Below are 21,184 nucleotides of genomic sequence, written 5' to 3' on the forward strand. Positions count from 1 at the left end.
AAGTACAATTCCCAATTTAGCAATTTCATAATTTAGTGGTTCCTGCTATATCAGAGCTATTTGAAATCTATCCCAAAAAGGGTATATAATATTGAAGGTGCACATTGGGTCATTCAGAATAACTTCACACACACCCGCTACTGTGTATTTCCAAGTCTAATTCTGTCACTAAACCCATACCTGTCACCCAGCGCCTAAATACTAGGCCTCAAATTTAAATCCCTCTAAATCTCTCGTTACCGCTGTACTGTTGTTGCTGGGCAAGATATTTAGTGTCCGTCAAAGCACATTTTTTGTTCTGGGTTGAAGTACAATTCCCAATTTAGCAATTTCATAATTTAGTGGTTTCTGCTATATCAGAGCTATTTGAAATCTATCCCTAAAAGGGTATATAATATTGAAGGTGCACATTGGGTCATTCAGAATAACTTCACACACACGCTTCTGTGCATTTCCAAGTCTAATTCTGTCACTAAACCCATACCTGTCACCCAGCGCCTAAATACTAGGCCTCAAATTTAAATCCCTCTAAATCTCTCGTTACCGCTGTACTGTTGTTGCTGGGCAAGATATTTAGTGTCCGTCAAAGCACATTTTTTGTTCTGGGTTGAAGTACAATTCCCAATTTAGCAATTTCATAATTTAGTGGTTTCTGCTATATCAGAGCTATTTGAAATCTATCCCTAAAAGGGTATATAATATTGAAGGTGCACATTGGGTCATTCAGAATAACTTCACACACACGCTTCTGTGCATTTCCAAGTCTAATTCTGTCACTAAATCCATACCGGTGACCCAGCGCCTAAATACTAGGCCTCAAATTTAAATCCCTCTAAATCTCTCGTTACCCACCGCTGTACTGTTGTTGCTGGGCAAGATATTTAGTGTCCGTCAAAGCACATTTTTTGTTCTGGGTTGAAGTACAATTCCCAATTTAGCAATTTCATAATTTAGTGGTTTCTGCTATATCAGAGCTATTTGAAATCTATCCCTAAAAGGGTATATAATATTGAAGGTGCACATTGGGTCATTCAGAATAACTTCACACACACGCTTCTGTGCATTTCCAAGTCTAATTCTGTCACTAAACCCATACCTGTCACCCAGCGCCTAAATACTAGGCCTCAAATTTAAATCCCTCTAAATCTCTCGTTACCCGCTGTACTGTTGTTGCTGGGCAAGATATTTAGTGTCCGTCAAAGCACATTTTTTGTTCTGGGTTGAAGTACAATTCCCAATTTAGCAATTTCATAATTTAGTGGTTTCTGCTATATCAGAGCTATTTGAAATCTATCCCTAAAAGGGTATATAATATTGAAGGTGCACATTGGGTCATTCAGAATAACTTCACACACACGCTTCTGTGCATTTCCAAGTCTAATTCTGTCACTAAATCCATACCGGTGACCCAGCGCCTAAATACTAGGCCTCAAATTTAAATCCCTCTAAATCTCTCGTTACCCACCGCTGTACTGTTGTTGCTGGGCAAGATATTTAGTGTCCGTCAAAGCACATTTTTTGTTCTGGGTTGAAGTACAATTCCCAATTTAGCAATTTCATAATTTAGTGGTTTCTGCTATATCAGAGCTATTTGAAATCTATCCCTAAAAGGGTATATAATATTGAAGGTGCACATAGGGTCATTCAGAATAACTTCACACACACGCTTCTGTGCATTTCCAAGTCTAATTCTGTCACTAAATCCATACCGGTCACCCAGCGCCTAAATACTAGGCCTCAAATTTATATCCCGCTGAATTTGAATACAATACATTGGGCCAAATAATATATTTGTTGTTGTGGTGAACCATAACAATGAGAAAAACATCTAGTAAGGGACGCGGACGTGGACATGGTCGTGGTGGTGTTAGTGGACCCTCTGGTGCTGGGAGAGGACGTGGCCGTTCTGCCACATCCACACGTCCTAGTGTACCAACTACCTCAGGTCCCAGTAGCCGCCAGAATTTACAGCGATATATGGTGGGGCCCAATGCCGTTCTAAGGATGGTAAGGCCTGAGCAGGTACAGGCATTAGTCAATTGGGTGGCCGACAGTGGATCCAGCACGTTCACATTATCTCCCACCCAGTCTTCTGCAGAAAGCGCACAGATGGCGCCTGAAAACCAACCCCATCAGTCTGTCACATCACCCCCATGCATACCAGGGAAACTGTCTCAGCCTCAAGTTATGCAGCAGTCTCTTATGCTGTTTGAAGACTCCGCTGGCAGGGTTTCCCAAGGGCATCCACCTAGCCCTTCCCCAGCGGTGAAAGACATAGAATGCACTGACGCACAACCACTTATGTTTCCTGATGATGAGGACATGGGAATACCACCTCAGCATGTCTCTGATGATGACGAAACACAGGTGCCAACTGCTGCGTCTTTCTGCAGTGTGCAGACTGAACAGGAGGTCAGGGATCAAGACTGGGTGGAAGACGATGCAGGGGACGATGAGGTCCTAGACCCCACATGGAATGAAGGTCGTGCCACTGACTTTCACAGTTCGGAGGAAGAGGCAGTGGTGAGACCGAGCCAACAGCGTAGCAAAAGAGGGAGCAGTGGGCAAAAGCAGAACACCCGCCGCCAAGAGACTCCGCCTGCTACTGACCGCCGCCATCTGGGACCGAGCACCCCAAAGGCAGCTTCAAGGAGTTCCCTGGCATGGCACTTCTTCAAACAATGTGCTGACGACAAGACCCGAGTGGTTTGCACGCTGTGCCATCAGAGCCTGAAGCGAGGCATTAACGTTCTGAACCTGAGCACAACCTGCATGACCAGGCACCTGCATGCAAAGCATGAACTGCAGTGGAGTAAACACCTTAAAACCAAGGAAGTCACTCAGGCTCCCCCTGCTACCTCTTCTGCTGCTGCCGCCTCGGCCTATTCTGCTGCTGCCGCCTCGGCCGGCCTCTTCCTCCGCCTCTGGAGGAACGTTGGCACCTGCCGCCCAGCAAACAGGGGATGTACCACCAACACCACCACCACCACCTCCGTCACCAAGCGTCTCAACCATGTCACACGCCAGCGTTCAGCTCTCCATCTCACAAACATTTGATAGAAAGCGTAAATTCCCACCTAGCCACCCTCGATCCCTGGCCCTGAATGCCAGCATTTCTAAACTACTGGCCTATGAAATGCTGTCATTTAGGCTGGTGGACACAGACAGCTTCAAACAGCTCATGTCGCTTGCTGTCCCACAGTATGTTGTTCCCAGCCGGCACTACTTCTCCAAGAGAGCCGTGCCTTCCCTGCACAACCAAGTATCCGATAAAATCAAGTGTGCACTGCGCAACGCCATCTGTAGCAAGGTCCACCTAACCACAGATACGTGGACCAGTAAGCACGGCCAGGGACGCTATATCTCCCTAACTGCACACTGGGTAAATGTAGTGGCAGCTGGGCCCCAGGCGGAGAGCTGTTTGGCGCACGTCCTGCCGCCGCCAAGGATCGCAGGGCAACATTCTTTGCCTCCTGTTGCCACCTCCTCCTTCTCGGCTTCCTCCTCCTCTTCTTCCACCTGCTCATCCAGTCAGCCACACACCTTCACCACCAACTTCAGCACAGCCCGGGGTAAACGTCAGCAGGCCATTCTGAAACTCATATGTTTGGGGGACAGGCCCCACACCGCACAGGAGTTGTGGCGGGGTATTGAACAACAGACCGACGAGTGGTTGCTGCCGGTGAGCCTCAAGCCCGGCCTGGTGGTGTGTGATAATGGGCGAAATCTCGTTGCAGCTCTGGGACTAGCCAATTTGACGCACATCCCTTGCTTGGCGCATGTGCTGAATTTGGTGGTGCAGAAGTTCATTCACAACTACCCCGACATGTCAGAGCTGCTGCATAAAGTGCGGGCCGTCTGTTCGCGCTTCCGGCGTTCACATCCTGCCGCTGCTCGCCTGTCTGCGCTACAGCGTAACTTCGGCCTTCCCGCTCACCGCCTCATATGCGACGTGCCCACCAGGTGGAACTCCACCTTGCACATGCTGGACAGACTGTGCGAGCAGCAGCAGGCCATAGTGGAGTTTCAGCTGCAGCACGCACGGGTCAGTCGCACTACAGAACAGCACCACTTCACCACCAATGACTGGGCCTCCATGCGAGACCTGTGTGCCCTGTTGCGCTGTTTCGAGTACTCCACCAACATGGCCAGTGGCGATGACACCGTTATCAGCGTTACAATACCACTTCTATGTCTCCTTGAGAAAACACTTAGGGCGATGATGGAACAGGAGGTGGCCCAGGAGGAGGAGGAGGAGGATGAGGAAGAGGGGTCATTTTTAGCACTTTCAGGCCAGTCTCTTCGAAGTGACTCAGAGGGAGGTTTTTTGCAACAGCAGAGGCCAGGTACAAATGTGGCCAGCCAGGGCCCACTACTGGAGGACGAGGAGGACGAGGATGAGGAGGAGGTGGAGGAGGATGAGGATGAAGCATGGTCACAGCGGGGTGGCACCCAACGCAGCTCGGGTCCATCACTGGTGCGTGGCTGGGGGGAAAGGCAGGACGATGACGATACGCCTCCCACAGAGGACAGCTTGTCCTTACCCCTGGGCAGCCTGGCACACATGAGCGACTACATGCTGCAGTGCCTGCGCAACGACAGCAGAGTTGCCCACATTTTAACCTGTGCGGACTACTGGGTTGCCACCCTGCTGGATCCACGCTACAAAGACAATGTGCCCACCTTACTTCCTGCACTGGAGCGTGATAGGAAGATGCGCGAGTACAAGCGCACGTTGGTAGACGCGCTACTGAGAGCATTCCCAAATGTCACAGGGGAACAAGTGGAAGCCCAAGGCCAAGGCAGAGGAGGAGCAAGAGGTCGCCAAGGCAGCTGTGTCACGGCCAGCTCCTCTGAGGGCAGGGTTAGCATGGCAGAGATGTGGAAAACTTTTGTCAACACGCCACAGCTAACTGCACCACCACCTGATACGCAACGTGTTAGCAGGAGGCAACATTTCACTAACATGGTGGAACAGTACGTGTGCACACCCCTCCACGTACTGACTGATGGTTCGGCCCCATTCAACTTCTGGGTCTCTAAATTGTCCACGTGGCCAGAGCTAGCCTTTTATGCCTTGGAGGTGCTGGCCTGCCCGGCAGCCAGCGTTTTGTCTGAACGTGTATTCAGCACGGCAGGGGGCGTCATTACAGACAAACGCAGCCGCCTGTCTACAGCCAATGTGGACAAGCTGACGTTCATAAAAATGAACCAGGCATGGATCCCACAGGACCTGTCCGTCCCTTGTCCAGATTAGACATTAACTACCTCCCCATAACCATATATTATTGGACTCCAGGGCACTTCCTCATTCAATCCTATTTTTATTTTCATTTTACCATTATATTGCGATGCTACCCAAAGTTGAATGAACCTCTCCTCTGCCTGTGTGCTAGGCCTAAATATATGCCAATGGACTGTTGCAGTGGTGGCTGACATGAAGCCTGATTCTCTGCTATGACATGCAGACTAATTCTCTGCTGACATGAAGCCAGATTGTCTGTTACGGGACCTCTCTCCTCTGCCTGGGTGCTGGGCCTAAATTTATGACAATGGACTGTTGCAGTGGTGGCTGACGTGAAGCCTGATTCTCTGCTATGACATGCAGACTGATTCTCTGCTGTCATGAAGCCAGATTGTCTGTTACGGGACCTTTCTCCTCTACCTGGGTTCTGGGCCTAAATTTATGAAAATTGACTCTTACAGTGGTGGGTGACGTGAAGCCTGATTCTCTGCTATGATATGAAGACTGATTCTCTGCTGACATGAAGCCAGATTGTCTGTTACGGGACCTTTCTCCTCTGCCTGGGTTCTGGGCCTAAATTTATGAAAATTGACTCTTACAGTGGTGGGTGACGTGAAGCCTGATTCTCTGCTATGATATGAAGACTGATTCTCTGCTGACATGAAGCCAGATTGTCTGTTACGGGACCTTTCTCCTCTGCCTGGGTTCTGGGCCTAAATTTATGAAAATTGACTCTTACAGTGGTGGGTGACGTGAAGCCTGATTCTCTGCTATGATATGAAGACTGATTCTCTGCTGACATGAAGCCAGATTGTCTGTTACGGGACCTTTCTCCTCTGCCTGGGTTCTGGGCCTAAATTTATGAAAATTGACTCTTACAGTGGTGGGTGACGTGAAGCCTGATTCTCTGCTATGATATGAAGACTGATTCTCTGCTGACATGAAGCCAGATTGTCTGTTACGGGACCTTTCTCCTCTGCCTGGGTTCTGGGCCTAAATTTATGAAAATTGACTCTTACAGTGGTGGGTGACGTGAAGCCTGATTCTCTGCTATGATATGAAGACTGATTCTCTGCTGACATGAAGCCAGATTGTCTGTTACGGGACCTTTCTCCTCTGCCTGGGTTCTGGGCCTAAATTTATGAAAATTGACTCTTACAGTGGTGGGTGACGTAAAGCCTGATTCTCTGCTATGATATGAAGACTGATTCTCTGCTGACATGAAGCCAGATTGTCTGTTACGGGACCTTTCTCCTCTGCCTGGGTTCTGGGCCTAAATTTATGAAAATTGACTCTTACAGTGGTGGGTGACGTGAAGCCTGATTCTCTGCTATGATATGAAGACTGATTCTCTGCTGACATGAAGCCAGATTGTCTGTTATGGGACCTTTCTCCTCTGCCTGGGTTCTGGGCCTAAATTTATGAAAATTGACTCTTACAGTGGTGGGTGACGTGAAGCCTGATTCTCTGCTATGATATGAAGACTGATTCTCTGCTGACATGAAGCCAGATTCTCTGTTACGGGACCTCTCTCCTCTGCCTGGGTGCTGGGCCTAAATTTATGACAATGGACTGTTGCAGTGGTGGCTGACGTGAAGCCTGATTCTCTGCTATGACATGCAGACTGATTCTCTGCTGACATGAAGCCAGATTCTCTGTTACGGGACCTCTCTCCTCTGCCTGTGTGTGTGCTGGGCCTAAATATATGCCAATGGACTGTTGCAGTGGTGGCTGACGTGAAGCCTCATTCTCTGCTATGACATGCAGACTAATTCTCTGCTGACATGAAGACAGATTCTCTGTTACGGGACCTCTCTCCTCTGCCTGGGTGCCGGGGCCTAAATATCTGAGAATGGACTGTTCCAGTGGTGGGTGACGGGAAGCCAGATTCTCTGCTATGGAACCTCTCTCCAATTGATTTTGGTTAATTTTTATTTATTTAATTTTTATTTTAATTCATTTCCCTATCCACATTTGTTTGCAGGGGATTTACCTACATGTTGCTGCCTTTTGCAGCCCTCTAGCTCTTTCCTGGGCTGTTTTACAGCCTTTTTAGTGCCGAAAAGTTCGGGTCCCCATTGACTTCAATGGGGTTCGGGTTCGGGACGAAGTTCGGATCGGGTTCGGATCCCGAACCCGAACATTTCCGGGATGTTCGGCCGAACTTCTCGAACCCGAACATCCAGGTGTTCGCTCAACTCTATAGATAACATAAAACAAAGAGGTACACTGAACACAAAAAACCAGGACAATTATCAATATCTTGAATTCTAATACCCCAAGAAACAAACAAAAACACTATGTATAAAAAATAGTCAAAAAAATATAATCTGACTAAAAACGCATATACCCCCAGAAAAACGCATCGAAAACGCACCTGCGTTTTTTATGCCATTCAGTTCACAAAGGTATAAATAGTTTATCTCTGACAACAAAACGAGAAAAAACTAAATACAATACCTTAAGAAGAAAATATAGATAAAGGAATACCATCAAATAAGATCGAAACACATTTACATTTAAAACACAAAGAAAAAAACCATCACTTAATTAACCTTCCTTCTCTAAAAACATGATAATTGGTAACACCCAACTCCAATTAGCAATATCCAGGCCGGGTTTTTGGTGGGACAACAGAAAAAGTGGGTATAAAAAGTGGGCAGTTTAATAAATCCAATATGGCCACTGATGAAGAGGTAGGAACACCTCGAAACGCGTATGGCAATTGGCAAACCTCGCATATATAATTTTGCGACTACCCACCAAAACCCACGCCTCAACTAAGAATTTCTTGAGAAAGATCGGAACTTCATAAGAATCTTTATTGGAATTCTATTGGAACATCTTTGCGACTTATAGAAAGAAAAAGTCATTCACTGAACAGCTAACAACCACGTGACTAAGCACATGAGACGCCGACTCAGTGAAAAAAGGCGCGCAACACACCACGTGCACGGATAAACTATCAGCGCATCAACTACTGCCTATTCAGATGCCGATTCACCGCAAGAAGACGTGAAACACATATTGCGCACCAGCTAGAGCTCTACCGAACAGGTACCTAACTCAAACCAAAGGGTGAGTACAATTACTGTGTGGGACGCCACCAGCAACTAACTGTAAGCACATATGACATTTCCATCTCTTGGCTTGAACTAAAGACAAGTTCCACCCATATCATCGCATGTGGATATACCTGCAGAGACTATTTCTCAGCCATCTTATTTTTATTGTACTCTCATTTTTTACCTTCATTTTTACTTTTATTTTTATTTTATTTTTTTTCCTAATTTTTATCTATTTTTTATCCATTAAAACCCAATATATATATATTACATATACCTGCATTTTATTCTTAACTTTTGGATATATCTTGGAGACATTTTTGAATATCATCGGATCCTTTTACATTACTTTCATATCAAATATTCTCATACCGAATATTTCTTCACGTTGCACTAGACCAATTTGCAAATCAATTATTTTTATTATAAACTTTGTATGAATTTATAATATTTTTTTGTTCTACACTTATTCGAACTTTTGTTCCACCATTGAGTCCTCCTCCACCTAGGTGTCCACACTAACCCCTCCCCCATCGGGATATTTTTCAGGTCACACCGTGGTACCCAGATCACACTACCCTTCCCCTATCATTACAAATAAGGAATTCCAACATTTTTATATTATATTATTTCCAAAATATATTTTTTATATTCTTTTCAACATTTTTTTCAATATTTTTTCAAAATAAATATCAATATTTTTAATAATAAAAATCTTGTACAACATTAATCAATAAACATCCTCTTAAACCAGATATAGAGTGCCTGTCGACTTTGCTTACTTTTATCATTTACATACCTACCAGTGGGCTGGTGAACCACTTCCGACAAGAGCACCATCCCAAGGGAATAATTTGGGAGAGCCACTATTAATCTAGTATAAATTTTTAGGATGTCTTGCAGATGAATGGAAGACTTCAGGAACCACTTGACAACCAGATTAAACATGTGTGCCATGCACGGCGCATGGCCCAACCCTCCTTGCCGCAGCACCGACAGCATGTTCTTCCCATTGTCGGTCACCATGGTTATGATTTTGAGTTGTTGTGGAGAAAGTTAGGATTAGATTTCTTGCTGAAGGACACGGAGCAGTTCCTCCCGAGGCAAACAAGGTGCAGAACAGGGTGACACCGCCATGTCCTGCACATGTGGTATGCTGGAAGGGCACTGTGAATTGTCCCTGCAGTGGAGGCTGAGGACATGGTGGAGGATGAGTAGGCAGAGGAGGACATTATTGCAGGACCAACGGCGTGAGAAAGCGGAGGCAGAAGCGGCGTCACCTGGCCAAGTTGCTGGAGTGGCTGTGCAGGAACTACATTCACCCAGTGGGCCGTAAAGAACCTTCTGTTCTACATACGTGTGCAGGTCTGGCACTGCCTTTTGGCAAAGAAATAACGGCTTGGGACTCTTTACCTCAGCTCGCCACAAGCCATCAGTTCTTTGAAAGGTGCAGAGTCCAGCACTTGGAAAGGGAGGGACTTTAGCACCAGCAACTTGGCCAGGAGCAAATTCAGCTTCTGCGCAGTTGGAAGAGTGCACGCATACTATTGTTTCTTGGCAATCGCTTCGGTGATCGATTGCTGACGGAATGACTGATGATGAGTTGGAGGAGGAGCAGGAGCATCAGGACCAGCAGATGATGGGAAAGTTATACAGCTCCCTTCGGCTGAGGTGGTGGAGCCTTGACTACCTGAAATCGGGTTAGTGCCACTGGGTGATGCAGCAGTTGCTGTAGCAGGCTGGACCATAACATCAGTGCCACGGTTCTCCCAGGCCACTGTATGGTGATGCTGCATATGTTGACGCAGGGCCGTGGTGCCAACATTGGCACCCTGGTCACGCTTCACCTTCTGCCCACAGATTCTACAAATGGCCATGTTCGCCTTCTCCGGCAGCCTAACAAAAAACTGCCATACTGCCATGTAGGAGATTTTACCCCCAACACTCCGCACTGACTGACAGTTACCGCCGCTGCTTGTTAACCCCTGCACCACTACTTTCCGGACAGGTAGGCTCCTGCGAAGTGGGTGGTGTACCCCAGGCACGTTTGGCTCCCGAGCTTCCACTACTGCCACCCTGCTGCCTGCCGGCCATACTAGCGACTTGCTGGCTCTGCCGCTGCCTCACAGGCAAGCTACCACCCTCTTCCCCTCTTCTCCCGATGATGATGAAGCCCCTAATTCACCCGGCTCCCAAGTGCAATCAGCTACATCATCATCATCGAGTACTGGCTGCACATCACTGATGTCCTACTCAACGTTCTCTGGGTCCGGAACCTGACCGCTTGCAACCCCAGCTCCCACGCCACTCTCCTCATCACTACTTGCCCGCCTACCGGAGAAAGCGGCGAGTGTCTCCTTCACATATTGGCTGGCCAGTAGCTGCTGACTGTCCTCGCTCATCCTCGTTGTATAGTGGAGCTGAGCCCACAGCATATAATACTTCTCTGGCAGAGGGAACAGAAAAGGACAGAGGCAGGTTGAGGACAGGTGAGGGCATAGGGCCTGCTCCCAGTCCATTCCAACTAAGGGTTGTATCTGACGAACCCACCGACTCTTGGCTGGGGATGTCTGATGTAATTTGGGACAAAGTGGATGACCGAGTCAACCATTCAAGAACTGCCGGGTTGCTGATCAAGACACGACCGCTAGATGACACCGGGAGCTCAGGCCTCTCGCTGCAACTCCTGCTGCTACGTCCCCTTACTCTGCTGCGACCTCTGCCTGCGCCAGAAACATTTAGGCCTCTGCCACTCCCCTGTGCAGGGCCTGGCACTTCTCTGTCTGACATACTGTTAAATCAAAGAAAGAAATAAATAAAAAGGAAATTAAAACATCCCAAAAATCTCTGTAATTTTCTCACTTCACCACACAACGACTAATAAGCCGTTTTTTCCAATAATACACGCCACAAAAGGCTTTGGAATATATAACTGCACCGCTGAACGACAAATAATATATATTTTTTTGCCACTAATGCACACCAAAAAAGGCTTTACAACATATAACTGCACCGCTGAACTGCAAATAATATATGTTTTTGCCACTAATACACACATAAAAGGGCTTTAGAACATAAAACTGCACAGCTAAACGGCAAATTATATATATTTTTTGCCACTAATACACGCCAAAAAGGGCTGTAATATTCTCACTTTACCACAAAACAGCTAATAAGCCCTTTTTTTCCACTAATACAAGCCAAAAAAATGCTTTAGCACATATAACTGCACCGCACAAGAGCAAATAAGACATAGAAATATTTCCTTGAAATAAACCCTGCTAATGGCTGTATCAAACAGCACTTGCACCCTAATAAGAACAAAGGTTTGTTGGAATTACAGAGCTGTATAATGGCAATTTGGATCCCCAGTCAGTGCCACAAGGTCTAATAGGATTGTTCCTATTACCCAGGCTGTAAACTCCCCTACTGAACCCTGTTCTACTTAAATACTGTGGAATGATTCCTCCTTATACTTTCACTGAACTTCCATGCAGCAGAATAAAAGTTTTAAAGTCTTTTCTACCACTTTCCCTAGCGCCTGCTGACGTCTCTGCCTGCACTAAGTACACAGGAAAATGGCTGAATCCAAGATGGTTGAGGCTATTCATAGGGCTGTGACATCACAGGCTGGCTGGCTGTTGATTGGCTGCATGCATGCCATCGTGGGTGATCCCTCGTTCCCAGAGTTCCTTGCTCCATGTCCTAACATGTGCAGCAGCCATTTAGGAAAAAATGCAATTCGTTACCACGAAGAGTGAGGAAATTTAAATTCGGTGCGAATCGAGTTTTTCCTGAAATTTGGATTGAATTCCACTTCGTCAACTTCGATTCGCTCATCTCTAGTAATGGGGAATACATTTATGAGAATGAACTGAGAGGCATGAACTGATATGGATGAACTGAGGTAACATCATTCTGGGTATAAAGTAGGTTTATTCATCTTAAGAGCTATAACCTTGCTGTATCTGGGTCTGATAATACGAATAAAACTTCATATTGCTGCCATCTTCATTCATAATTCATTGTAACAACAATTTGTAGTTCACTTCACCTCAGAAGAATCAGCACTAATGCCTTCTACTGTGAGTCCTTGCATATAATTGCCAGTCGCAGCATCCACTAGACCCACTGCTTTCTCTGAAAAGGTTACACTCTCCCCCTGGTGAGTCATAGCTGGTGTCCGAGCAGAAAGGGAAGACTCACCATCTGAAATGAAACCATGTGTTAAAGCACCCTGAGTAACACCTAAATCAGTCACACACACACACACACACACACACACACACCATTTCCAGGCCACATAGGCATAGGGTAGAAATCCTGCCACATGTTATTGAAATTTGGGTGTATCACTCTGGGGACCTCAGTATAATTCCCTATTCTATTATAGGTTAGCATCATTGGGAATCTAGCATCCAGTCTGGGACAAATGTGTACTATGGAAGCATCCTCCTCGACCCTTGGCTCTCGACTTTCAGGCTCAGGCTCCATTATGGCAATTTTTTCATCTGGTGTCTCAGTCTCCTTTGAATCCTCCTCGACTGGGGACAGGGTGAGCAGAATTCTGGACTGGATTCTTCCGGGTAGTCCACATCAAGCGCCTGATCCAGACTGCCCTGAACAAAGGCAGCTTTTCTACCTCCATATAGGGTGGTCACTAGTGTTGATCAAGCACCAAAGTGTTCGGGTGCTCTGGCCAAAACACATCGGGTGCTCTATTGAGCACAATGGAAATAAATGCCCAAGCATTAAACCAGGCATCCCCTGCTGTGAAGAGGAAAGGGGATCTGGTTTACAGAAAAAGGTTAGAAACTGATGGAAACCCCACCAAAATGGCTTGAGAACAGCATGGGAAGGATGTCTGGATGCATCTTGGACTCCCATTACCTATGACATACAATAAACAACCACACAAAGGCTATATGCTAAGAGCCAGCTATGTGCAATCTAACAATCTATCCATGAGACAGATAAAGACAGCATACCTTAAAATGGCAGCCTTGTGCACTATAAGACATTAAAAAACAGCTCTTATCTGACTGAGAGCCAGTAAGCCTCAAAGTTGCTTCATAACTGTTGGATGGCTTGGGTGGACCTGCGACCTAGATCATTATCATTAGGGTGACAAAAATAATCTGATTGTCCTAACATAATACAGTTTTGTCATGTAAATTCATTTGCATAATCATGGGCATATGCAAATTTGCTGAATCTGCTTGTTTTTCAGCTGAAACATCATTTGCATGGAAAATTTGAGATAAAAATTTGTGATTAGAATATTCGCGATCAACACTACCCATGAACAGTTTCCATCAGTTTCTAACCTTTTTCTGTGAACCAGACACTCTCTCTTATCCAGAGCAGGGGATGCCTGGCTTAATGCTCAGGTTATTGTATTCAATTGCGTTCGAGCATACACAGTATTCAGCCGAACACTGTGATGTGCCAAGCATAGCGATCAGCAAGACCAGCAAGATGAGGTGGGAGAGGTGGGAGAGGTCTATACCTAGGAATCAGCTGGAAGAGTATGAAAATCCTCTTGAATCCAGGCTTGGTTCATGTTGACAAAAAGGATGTTTTGGACACTGGTGGAGAACAACTTGGTCTGTTTGGATGTCACTATGCACCCATGGCACTGAAACCCTCTCTGAGATGACACTGGTGGCAGGGCAAGAAAGAGGACAGAGAGCATGCTGTGCCAGTTTGGGCCTGTGGCGAAACCAACCTCGCCACTGGGTTTTGGAGAGGACTGTTTAAAAGCCTCTTGCCTCAGGATTATGGCCCATAGTAACTTTAAAGGAGAAAACAGACCGGCCACACAGCTTAAATATGTCTGTAGAATTGTATTTTATGTTATTATGCGTTCGGTTAAATTGTATGTTATGTGAGGGCACCCAGATAGCTAATATTATTGTATTCGTGTGGTCTGAGTGCCATTCACCTAATGATATGCACTCAGACTTGAGCTATCTGGGGATATGTTAAATGTCTGTGTTTGCTGTGGGGGTGTGCCATTGTGTGTTTGGGTGGTGATTCCTGTCCTGTTGTCTCCACATGTGTATTGGCGATCTCCCCTTTGTCCTGAGAGATAATTGGATTGTCTTTGGTCGTCTCCGGGACAGAGGGGAGGAAACCATGATGCATTGTGGGGATATGTTGTATCTGCAACAAACTGTAATAAAAACCAGGCTGGGTGTGCCAGCACTTCAGATCACTGCTTGACCCTCAACACGGAGCCTTGTCTCGTTATTGGGGGATTCCCTGTATGCTGTTGGAGACTGATTGCCAGGAGTGTAAGCTGACGGATACGCTTTTCCTGTTCGTCTGACTGACAGCTACTTGTGAGGTTCCAGTTTGGAGTGCTATTTTGTATCCAGTTCGGGAGGTTGGTGTTCTGCAGTAGCTGTGCCTGTCTCTTGGAAAGGGGCATATCGCCTAAACGGATCTTAACCCCTTGTCTGCTGAAACGGTGCCGTTACATTGGTGGCAGCAGCGGGATCGTTCCTACAGCCAGAAGGACAGCTACAGGAGACACCATTTCTTTGGATTTTACAACTTAAGGGCAACGCATGTCTCAGTACAGTGACCCTAAAAGCACCAGGATGGAACCAGCAGTGGAGTACAGATACTCTGTGGAGGAATTTGACCGTATGATGTGGTTGCGGCTGAACTTCTTCGGACCCAATCCAGGTGAGAAATACGTGAAGTTCGTGAGGAATCTAGTGTCTACGACCCTACTATACCGGGCAGAAGGTGACGGTCAGCTGCCACGTTGGGTGGACCTCCATCGGAGGTTACGGTTGCGGGACAGTGGGAGCCCAGTATCCATTCCCCAGCGGCAGTGTGAAGTGCAGGGAGAGGAGAGCAGCGGCCTCCCTCCCCAGCGGCAGGCTGAGTTACAGGGGGCAGAGGTAGTTGTTCCTGCCCCCCAGCAGCAGAGTGATGTGCCGGGAAGGCAGTGTGAAGTGCAGGGAGGGGAGAGCAGCGGCCTCCCTCCCCAGCGGCAGGCTGAGTTACAGGGGGCAGAGGTAGTTGTTCCTGCCCCCCAGCAGCAGAGTGATGTGCCGGGAAGGCAGTGTGAAGTGCAGGGAGGGGAGAGCAGCGGCCTCCCTCCCCAGCGGCAGGCTGAGTTACAGGGGGCAGAGGTAGTTGTTCCTGCCCCCCAGCAGCAGCATGATTTTTTGGGAATTGGGAGCCGAGTCTCCATTCCCCAGCGGCAGGCGGAGTTACAGGGGGCAGAGACAGTCGGTCCTGTCCCCCAGCGGCAGAGTGTCCTACAGGGAATAGAGAGCCCAGTCTCCTTTCCCCAGCAGCAGGACACTGTATTGGGAGCGGAGGCGGTCGGTCGCACTCCCCAGCGGCTGGAAGTATGTATGGGAGAGGAGCTCGTTACTCCCTCTTCCCAGCGGCAGCTTAACGCACCAGGGGGAGACAGTAAGCCCCACAACAGTGCAGATGGGACCGTGGTCTCTGCACTTACAGCACAGGGGGTAGAGACAGTCGGTCTCCCCCTCCAACAACCAGGCTCCAACCAGGCTTCTTCCGTGGTAGCGCTGGCACCAGGGCTGAGTACCGCTGATCCCTGCCCACAAAGCAACCTCCACTCCAAGCCAGGGAGCAACACAGAGACCGGGAGTACCAGCTTCCAACATCACCTTGGTGGACTTACTGGACAGAGACAGGCTATGAAATTCAGCAGGTCCAGTACTGGGTTGTGGGTGGGCTGCCAGACTAACTCAGGTACCGACCGGCGTGAGGTCAGGTATCTGGTTAGTCTTCCCTGGGGGGGGGGAGATGTGTGGCGAAACCAACCTCGCCACTGGGTTTTGGAGAGGACTGTTTAAAAGCCTCTTGCCTCAGGATTATGGCCCATAGTAACTTTAAAGGAGAAAACAGACCGGCCACACAGCTTAAATATGTCTGTAGAATTGTATTTTATGTTATTATGCGTTCGGTTAAATTGTATGTTATGTGAGGGCACCCAGATAGCTAATATTATTGTATTCGTGTGGTCTGAGTGCCATTCACCTAATGATATGCACTCAGACTTGAGCTATCTGGGGATATGTTAAATGTCTGTGTTTGCTGTGGGGGTGTGCCATTGTGTGTTTGGGTGGTGATTCCTGTCCTGTTGTCTCCACATGTGTATTGGCGATCTCCCCTTTGTCCTGAGAGATAATTGGATTGTCTTTGGTCGTCTCCGGGACAGAGGGGAGGAAACCATGATGCATTGTGGGGATATGTTGTATCTGCAACAAACTGTAATAAAAACCAGGCTGGGTGTGCAAGCACTTCAGATCACTGCTTGACCCTCAACACGGAGCCTTGTCTCGTTATTGGGGGATTCCCTGTATGCTGTTGGAGACTGATTGCCAGGAGTGTAAGCTGACGGATACGCTTTTCCTGTTCGTCTGACTGACAGCTACTTGTGAGGTTCCAGTTTGGAGTGCTATTTTGTATCCAGTTCGGGAGGTTGGTGTTCTGCAGTAGCTGTGCCTGTCTCTTGGAAAGGGGCATATCGCCTAAACGGATCTTAACCCCTTGTCTGCTGAAACGGTGCCGTTACAGGGCCACTATTCCAGTCTTCTTGCCCAGAAATCCATGGGGTCAGGCAACTGAGTATGCGACAGAGACTGGCAATAGTTTAGGTAGGCATGAACCTGGGCGTTGAGGCGGGAGCTGTCGGCTTGCTGACTGGCCTCAACTGGGCGTGGCACATGGTAAAACTACTCCATCATGTTGAGGAAATGGCTTCTGCTGCTCCTGGTGGCGGGAGCAGAATACAAGCTGCGGCAAGCTGCATACACACTTGTTTTCTGACAGTAATGTAATTTGTCCTCCCTTTCTGCGAGAGAAAAATATTCTCCCATTTTGACATGGAAGCAAAGGTTTAAAAACATGGCTATCTAGTAATCATCAGACTGCTTGATGTCAACCATACACCCATCACTGTGTAAGCAAGCCAGCATACAGGTTGCCATTCTGGCCAGTGTGCCCGAGGAGCCACTTCTTTCCGGCTTTGCCCCCCCCCCCCATTGAGACAATTGAGTGCCTTGGCTGGTGCCATCTTCATCATCATCCTCTTGCTCCTCGGGCTCCCCCTCCTCCCCCTCTTGGGGGTGGCAGCTCTTCTTCCTCATCCTCATCTTCCTCCTCCATAGCAGATTTCCTTTGTGTGTCCCAAACAGTGATAGAACAGACAACAAGATGCGTTAGCTGCTCTTCTTCTGCCATGGTCCCCTGGTGCTTGAGTGTCATCATTAGTGATGAGCGGGAGGTGCCATATTCGATTTCGTAATATTTCAAGAATATTTGAATGAATATTCGTTTTATATTTGTCGAAATCAAATATTCGTCATTATTCTATTTATCGCAAATAATATGCGTTTTAATTATTCGCGTGTTGCGATTTTCTTTTAACTGTAAAAGGCAACTTTCCTATTGAAGGTAATATAGAAAGATGAAAAAATAGCGGCACTCACCAGTGTGGTCAAATATTGCAGCTTTATTGTAATCCACAAAAACATCAGGCAGTGGGGGAGAGGCAGTTCACCGCACGCACAGATCAGCGGCGGCCGTTTCGCGCTAAATGCGCTTCATCAGGCTGAACGTTCAGCCTGATGAAGCACATTTAGCGCGAAACGGCCGCCGCTGATCTGTGCGTGCGGTGAACTGCCTCTCCCCCACTGCCTGATGTTTTTGTGGATTACAATAAAGCTGCAATATTTGACCACACTGGTGAGTGCCGCTATTTTTTCATCTTTCTATATTACCTTCAGCTTGAGTCTTGCTTTCATAGCTGAGCACCGCCGCCTGTGTGTGTCCTCTACAGCCGTATCCAGCATTGGATTCTGACACGCTTGCACGCCGAGCCGCTGTGAGTGGTGCCGCCCCTATCTCGTTTTTGCTACATTGCAACTTTCCTATTGGTTGGCTATGGCGCTATGTCTATGTGTATTATACGAATGTTTGCTATATTGCTATAACTTTGTATTTTAGAACATTACGAATATTCTAAAAAACTTATTTTTTAGAATATTAAAGTTATAGCAATATAGTGAATATTCGTAAAATACACAAATAGAATGTATTTTAGCTAATATAGTGCTATAGTATATTTATTTTATAGTCAAATTTTTTTTCTCTTCTGAACTTCAGATTTGGGAAAAATTCACACTATTAAAAAAATTTTTATTGAGCATGTGCAACGTCAAATCCAGCGACTTGGAAAGTTAAGTGGTGTAGTGGTAGGCCACTATGTCGCTGCATGTCCAGGAGAGCATTACTCACCATGTAAGATTGTCTGAAGTGCTTGCACAGTCTCCTGGACTTTGCCAGCACCTTCTGCAAGGCAGTATACTTATTTAGAAAGTGCTACAACACTAGGTTAATGACGAGCGCCATGCAGGGAGTATGTGGGCGGCCATGATGTTGCACCCATTGACGCTGACCACCATGCCTAGTTGAAGTTGGTGTGCCAGCATCTATTGTGCTAGTTCATTATTTTCTGTGATTTTTCTTTAATAAATGTAGCAGTACACATAAGCACATTCATTTATTACATTGAGCAGGATGTTTTTTATCTTTTTCTGTGATTTTCGTTGCGACTGTGTGGAAACTGAAAATACGCAAATAGAGAATGGACAATTTCAACTTAACACACACAGGTAGATTGCTGTCACACCGTGGGTATTGCTGTAGTAATCACATATATATGCTGCTTAATTAAACTGAAAGCACCCCAATTTTTTTTTATTGTGTAGATTGCTTTAACCCTGTTTGTATTTCTGCAGTAATCACGTATATATATATATATATATATATATATATACACACTGCTTAATTAAATTGAAAGCAGCATCCAAAAAAAAAATTCTATTGCGACTGTGTGACTACTGGAAATATGTAAACAGAGAATGGACGACTGAGGCTTAATGCTCAATTTCAACTTAACACACACAGGTAGATTTCTGCCACATCATGGGTATTGCTGCAGTAATAATGCATGTATGCTGCTTAATTAAATTGAAAGAGCCCCCTCCCTAAAAAGAATTAAAATGCAACTTAAAATACATAAATGGCCGATTGTGGTGTGACGCTCAATTTCAACTTAATACACATAGATAGATTGCTGCCACATTGTGGGTATTGCTACAGTAAACATGTATATATGCTGCTTAATTAAATATATATGCTGCTTAATTTGAAAGCACTGTTTTGCCTGATAAAAGTGCTGCTAACACTACTACGAAGCGCTCACCAATACACAGATTAGGCGCAAGTTATAATAAAGCAAAACAATCACTTTATTTGATAATAAGATTATGGTTTATATCACCTGCCTTAGCAGGGACCCCCTTGAGTACTTTAACAACATCAAGTGGTTTAATGCCCTTAAACTTACTCTCCCATGATTCCGCTACTCCTGCCCCAGATAACTCTTGTGCACTTATGTTATACAGAGTCTCGGTCCAGCTGGGAATCTCCACTGCAGTTTAAACCTTTTCTTTAGATTTTCGTTTAAACATCCTGACACTAAACAGTTAGTCTTTGAAACTTTTTGGCAAGCTGCCAAATGTGAGTATTTTGCACAAAGATACCCTGGTACCCGTGGATCTTCATGAAAAATTATTTTTCAAATACAAATGTTTGTTTCAGAGGTATATCAATTTGGCATTCTGGTGACTACACCAATTTATGTTTTGCCTGATGTTGCTAACACTACTACGGAGCGCTTGCGAGCACACAGACTAGGACCTGAAGTGAGTTAAAGCAAAACAATTACTTTATTTATGATTAATGATAATAAAATGATGGTTGACAATAACAGTTATACTAATTATAAAACTAGTTATATTGACTATCATGAGTAAGTAAGAGTAAAGCATCAATACATCATCAGATATTATAGCATGTCCCGTTGCCCACAGATTGGGGGATTCCAACAATCAGCACGGGGAAGAATCTGGGAACAGCGCAAGGCAAGTCTGCTGCGTCTTCAACGAATCCCAAATTCCCTGTGAAAACCCCCCTAATTTTATAAGCAAATGTGATTTCATAAACTCGTGATTGGGCATGTAAGCGCGTGATCATATTTACTTTATCATGCGCAGAGAGAAAAGTCTTATTATGAGAAAAGTCTTATTATGAGAAAAATCACTTCATGTGCTCATGGACAATAACTTGTTTTCCTGCTGAGTTGTGACAATGCTTGAGAATCTTCTTTGTTTTCCTGAACTCAAGTACCCTCAGTACTTTTCTATTTATATACACAGCTATACTAACTAAGGTTTCATGACTACTCGAGAGTCAATCACCATCATTCCACTCATTCTCATACAGTTGTATCACATTTGTATCACAAGCACCCACTAAACAAAAATTGTAATTGCTGCAGTAATCACGCTTATTTTGAACCCCACTAAAACAAAAAGGATTTGTGTGACAAAATGAAAGTATTTGCTTGAAGGTAGCTGCTTTTGAGGTGAACCTGCACTTCTGATAGCAGGCACAGCCAGCCACAGGTCCTGTCTCCTCTCTCCCTGTCTGCCAACTGCTTCTCTCTATTGTACACAACACACACAATGCTCCTTTGGAATCCTAGACTTGTTCTACCCTTTCCCTGTAAATAAGCCTGATTCATTGATTTCTGACGGTCCCTGATTATTTTTTTCACTGTCTCTGACTCCCTTGTTTTTCTGGCAGACACTGTTACACCCAACCATCCTCTTTGATAGCCTAGCACAGAATTATGTTCTGCTCGTTCTGCTAGGCCAACTCCCTGCCTTCTGCAGCACTGATTGGCTCATCCAGACTGTCTGTCAGCCTGGGAGCCAATCAGGGCAAGCCCTCCTCCCAATTCCTCTCAGGG

General features: G+C 46.1%; 1 protein-coding gene across 6 annotated transcripts in view; it reads right to left on the reverse strand.

Annotated features, from left to right (window-relative positions):
* LOC122942310 (agouti-signaling protein-like) overlaps positions 1–21,184 on the reverse strand; it is a 285,062-nt gene that overhangs the window by 62,798 nt on the left and 201,080 nt on the right. The window contains exon 1 of one of the 6 annotated variants that reach the window (XM_044299847.1): positions 20,213–20,323. The exons of 4 other annotated variants lie outside the window; for them this stretch is intronic. The gene's annotated coding sequence lies outside the window, so the exon portion shown is untranslated. Of the gene's footprint in view, positions 1–12,364; positions 12,505–20,212; positions 20,324–21,184 lie in introns of those variants that run through there. One more of the 6 variants, XM_044299848.1, reaches the window with a different exon arrangement.

Source organism: Bufo gargarizans, chromosome 6, assembly GCF_014858855.1.
Source record: "Bufo gargarizans isolate SCDJY-AF-19 chromosome 6, ASM1485885v1, whole genome shotgun sequence".
Lineage (NCBI taxonomy): Eukaryota > Metazoa > Chordata > Amphibia > Anura > Bufonidae > Bufo > Bufo gargarizans.